The sequence below is a fragment of the Maniola jurtina genome, chromosome 12, assembly GCF_905333055.1.
Source record: "Maniola jurtina chromosome 12, ilManJurt1.1, whole genome shotgun sequence".
In the NCBI taxonomy this organism is placed as follows: Eukaryota; Metazoa; Arthropoda; class Insecta; order Lepidoptera; family Nymphalidae; genus Maniola; species Maniola jurtina.
In genome coordinates this window covers 10971381-10977461 of record NC_060040.1, presented here as the reverse complement: position 1 = coordinate 10977461, position 6081 = coordinate 10971381, and positions in this window count along the sequence as shown.

Below are 6081 nucleotides of genomic sequence, written 5' to 3'. Positions count from 1 at the left end.
GTACACGTATATGCCATAGATGCCCGCAGTTAAGATATTTGTAAGTAGAAATAATGACAACTATTTAAAAACAGTCAATAAGTTAGTAGGATATCGTTCAAAACGTTGCACATTTTTGGCCCCTCCACTTGTGGTAAGTACCTACCAACAACAAATAATCCTGAAAACCTAATGCTGCAACCTATCTGCAGTCTTCGCAGACCATCTAACGATGACTTTCAGCTATTTCCGTGATCTTAGATCATGCTTTAACTTATTGAAGTGGCTCCAATGAGTTAAAGTTTTTTTATTCGCATTACGCATACGCTTGACCACGATCACACTAGATGCAACGTGATGATGTGGCCTAAGATGAAACGCGTTTGCCTGGAAGATGCATATTTGTTCATAGTAAACTAAAGTTCCCTGTAAGAAAAATAAAATACCTTGATCAATATATTTTGTGTCATTCTAAAATTAACTTCAAAATGATAAAGACACGAGGAATTGGTTGAAAACAAGAACACCCCTTATCACAAAGGACTGTTCCCATGAGCCGAGAATGGAAACAATTTCACATCTTTACTCAACGCATTCACAAGACGAAGCATATTTGCATTGGTGACTTGTCGCCTTGACGAATTAGAGCTCGCGCTGAAAATAATAAAAAACATGCGAGAATTTTCTTCACCTATACATAAAAATACATCACTCTTAACTCTGTAGCGATAAGAATTCATTTTGTCCATCAACAAAATATGACTTCTGTATGTATGGGCGCGATCAAAACTTAGCCGACTTATTTATTTAATAATTTAGTGGTAGCAAGTTGTCGCCGGGAGTCCTCCAGGTGCAATGTTTGTTTAGGGGATTAGATATATTATGTATAAAAAAATTAGTGGCTTGACCTCCTACCTTGCTATTTTAAACCTACTATAACAGTTTCAAACATGTAGTCATTGCCACAACAGATCATGCGGTTGCTCATACAAGGAGTACCTACCTACATAAATGCTTGCTCATAGCTACTACCGCCCTGTATGTATCATTTTTCATTCCTGTCAATCTTATTCTTCTGAGCTCTTACACTGCAGAGTAATACCTAATCAAAATAACAGATAAAATAACTTAGCTTCAGTTTATATTTTATATGTTTTATCAATTTTCATCCTTCAATGTCGTACATGGTATGCATTTTCAGTAAAACAAATGGAAGTAAAAATTAAAATATCACACTAATACCTATTATAAAAGCGAAAGTTTGTGTTTATGTGTGTGTGTATGTTTGTTACTCCTTCACGCAAAAACTACTGGACGGATTTGGCTGGGAATAGACATAGATAACATCCTGGATTAGCACATAGGCTACTTTTTATCCCAAAAATCAAAAAGTTCCCACGGGATTTTGAAAAATCTAAATCCACGCGGGCGAAGTCGCGGGCATCGGCTATCATATATACCTAATAATTAAATTTTAAGACTCGAAAATCTATAAAATATTGGATATTGTTCTCAGCTCTATTTTTAACCAGCCGAAATTATAAAATTTATTATTTCAATGACTGCAATTAAGAATGATTTAGAAATCATAACTTTCATAATTGCCAAGGCTTAGTTTTGTTAACAAATTTCGTTGTTAGTTTTTGTCGTAATTTTATAATATAGATTTCGAATCGAATATTATATTAGTTCCAGAAACAGGCATTACATTTCTTATTAATATCATCAGACTCAACTTCGATATCGCACAAATCCACATTATCTTACAAGTAACTTATCATTAATTAGTAGATGACACAAATCTATACTAATATTATAAATAGGCAAAGATTGTAAGTTTGTTTGTAGGAAGTAATCTCTGGAACTACTATGTATTCTGGAACTACTTTTGAAGCGATTTTGAAAATTCTTTCACCAGTAGAAAGCTACTTAGGCTATATTTTATTTTCAAAAAAATTAGAGATCCCTACGAAAATTGTAATAAGCTACCCGTGCGAAGCCGCGGTGAATGGCTTGTAAATTATAAAAAAAATTGTCTTATAGCTATTCATCTCACGTATAATAATTTCATTTGAATTTCAGTGAACGCATAACCTAAATTGTTCTTATTTATTAACCGACTTCAAAAAAGGAAGAAGGTTCTCAATTCGTCGGAATCTTTTTTTTTTACAGTCAATGGAAATCTATGCAGATGTCGAATTAAGTAAAATAAAGGAGAAAGGAAAGCAAAAGAAAGATTAGGCAAAGACTGCCATACCACAGGCTAAGTTAAAGATTCCACAAATACTTGAAGAGTCGTTTCTTTCTCAGACTGCAACCAAACATACGCAGGTTCACATTGTTACACCATTAACAAAGTAAACCACCGGTTAGACACTTAATTTTAAATTAACGAAACAAATAAGGTATAATTTAAATTCAATTCTACGGCACGTCGTTTATAAGGCTTCAGTTATTTTTATGGTGTACTTTAGTTTTTTATTTAATTCACAAGTTAATAGTCTTTTTAAATATCAAACGGCTTAATCGAAGGTTTTTGTTGTACTTATAATACTTTTTGTGGTTCAACCTGAAAATTCCTGTCTCATTAAAATGTGTTCATAGTTAATTAATGCAAGAGCGATGAGAAAGTTCCGATAACTTAGTATTAGTTAAGTAGGTAGTATTAGTATCCTTTTGAATGGCTTAAAATAATGTATTAAATCTACATTAAAAAAAATTTACGTATTAAAATTTACGCATCGAGACCCGCGGGCCAAAGTTTATATTTCCGTCCCTGTCTAGAAAATTGTACAGAACATTTTTCACCTTTTTCAGAAACTTTTAAGAATTCACATTGCTTTTTATTGTAGTTTTATGACTGGACTATTAATACTTTAAGGTTGGCAGGCATCATGAAAGTTTACAGCATTTAAAAGTAAATTTGTAAATTAAGGAAACTGAATCGATATCTGTGAAATATTAGGCTAGCATTTTGACTAATTTGAAATAAGGATATTGCTTTTATTTTTCACCACATATCTTGTAGATACTCAAATCGCTGCGTGAAATCAAAGATACCTAGTCGTTTTATAGCCTACCTAGCTTCAAACGTAGGCAACATTTTGACGCCTACCTGCCAGTGACGTCGAAAACTCTACGTTTCCTAACTGTCGTGAACTGTGGCCATATCATTTTACTGATACTTATCGCAAGATTGGTCATGGATTTTATGAAGCAAAACTTATTGTAATATTAATTGCCAACTCTAAATGACAGCTTACAATGAAACACATGTAAGGGCCAAATATAGGAAGTGGTTGAACAAAAATTAAACGATTAAAAAAACGATTGTCACGTGCGAACGGTCCGCATTAACATACCCGTGTTTTTTCGTCCCAGATTCGTGACACATCGTGTGTGTGCCTCGTGGTAAATAATAAATCTTTCTAATAAATAAAACAAGGGAACGTGAGCGAGATAAAGGGCACATGAGCGTTCGGTGCGCCCTAAACGTCATTGTGAGTCGCCGACCGATCGTTAAACGAATGTGGAAATATTTTGTGCCTTATGGGTCTCGAAGGGGGGGTAATAAAGGTTAAGTTTTTCTAACAGTGTAGCGCTCTTTAGATTTTTTAATTGATTACTTACTCTACTTGGGTACCTATTCTTCATGATAAGGCGGAACGCGCAAATCCACAAGAAATGCATTCATTAGAGCTAAGGGAATTTTTGAACTTAGGTTCTAATTAAGTAAATAAATATGCCGCTTGGTCCTACCAATCTAGCCATCTACCTAGCTACCTATCTATATATACCTACATCTTCACTAAAAAAGAATATTGAAAAATTTGAACGGTCATCGTTGAAGTTTACCGATAGTTGTCCACTGGACATATTATTATGTCTTTTGTAGGGACGTCCACATGCCACGGTCTTGCGCCGTCTGAAACCAAAGGCTCCCTAGTCCCTGCGACTTGTATGGATATCGTCTATTTACCTAGTAGGGGGGTCTGGCAAGCTACGCTTTTCAGTACGAGGTTGCTATTCAAACGGTAAAAGCCTAAAACCAAGCAAACTAAGTTGCCGAAACACTGAAATTGTGCCCAAAATTTTGCAATGCATGTGTCAATATATTTATTATTTATCTATCATTTGAGTAGATTCTTGGATACCTATAGGCCTTTCTACGATCGAGTGGTTGTTAGTCCAGTAAGTAGGTAAGTAAAGTAAAGGCATAAAATCTTTTTGGTAGGAATGGTAAAAAATAGTTCGTCACGCCAATATTCAATGACTGATAACGAACCGGATAAGTCATGAGACTGGTTCACGATTGATTAAGCCCCAGACTACACTACATCGGCTCTATAGGAGCATGGTTTTTTTTTTCTCTCTCGTCTGGCTTTACAAAGATTAGCCAATGTCAAGTTTGTAGTTATTTCATTATTTGTAACAAGTTGGTTAACTATACAAGTATGGACCCCGTCCAGGAGCATGGTTGCAAATCATTTTAACCATTTAATATCGTATCTAAGGTTTTGAATGCGCCTCCAAAATAGAAACAGTAAAAGTAAAGGCTTTTAATAATGTTCCACGCCTTCACGAGAAGTTAAGCAGTACTTAGTAAATTCACCTGAAGGTACCTGAACTATCTATCATTCGCTTTATTACATTACATTTAGTGACATGCATAGGGTTCAAATCCAGAGTAGGCATAGGTACCTACTAGGCAGGTAGAGGCCGTTCAGTACACTTTTATAAGACGCATCGGCAAAATTCGGTTGCGCAGGAAAGCGCAGCCTAACGCCGAATGTGAACCAATTAAATACAGATCTTATTAATTGGCATTAAGATTTTAAACACAACAATAACAGAGAGAGTCGTGCTGTCTCACTCATAATTCACACGTAAAAAAAAAAGGTGTAGGAAACCAAACCAACTGACTGGCGCGGGGAGATATACCTATTTGGTTGACATAAATTTCGCCATCCAAAAATAATATTTCTGCACAGGTACATTGGCGTAACTTATTGGATTACAGAATTGCTTGTACTGATTGGATTACAGAATCTCTGCAGTCTTTTAGGGACTGCACTTGTATATTACAGGTTACAGGTAAATGTTATAGCACTTATATGTGAAAATATAAAGAAGTAGCAAAAATGGGCGTTAAAAGAGCTTAAAAGTCATTAAAGTTCGCAAAAATGTTTGCAATCATGCAATCAACTGTGAGCTATTTCTGTGTATTAAAAAAGATTCCGACGAATTAAGAACCTCCTCCTCTTTTTGGAGTCGGTTAAAAAAGTAGTAGAATTGATATTTTCAGGCAAACCTCATTTAGACTTACCTAATCCAAGAGATCGGATGTATCTAGTAAGTATTGTAAATCCGGCTTCTTTTACTTCTCCTTGATACTGTGCGGCTAACTGTTTTTCTGCTGTTAAACTCAATGTTGCGATTAAAAACTGAAATAATATTATCTCTACATTTTCCTCAGATAGAGTTGTCTATTTATACATCTACAGTTTTATAGCAAGAAACTAAAACAGCTAAACTATGTGAAACTAATATAGTTACATAATTTGAATAGAATAAAAAATACAAGTAGGTATAGGTAATTTAGCAGGGTGCTATAACAGGCATTTATTAAAACTACAAGTGTTAATTAAAAATTTATAACACCCCCGACAAGTGAAGGTTACAGTAACTAGAAAAGAGCTGATAACTTTCAAACGGCTGAACCGATTTTCTTCAATTATAGCTTGGAACACTCTCGATCAAGCCGCCTTTCAAACAAAAAAAAACTAAATTAAAATCGGTTCATTAGTTTAGGAGCCACAGACAGATACACAGATACACACGTCAAACTTATAACACCCCTCTTTTTGGGTCGGGAGTTAAAAAAGGAATCAAAACAATGGGTACCAAAACGTTAATATGTACCTAATGCTGATAAAAAAATACTCTTGGAAACCATTAGTTTATCTATTAAGTTCCTTAATTAATATTTGTATATAAAATAAATAAATTTTTCTCATAATATTACACGTTTTTCTATCTATTGTTAAAATAATTTTTTCTTAAATATTCTAAAGGGTTACTTGGATACAAATTCAATGGGAC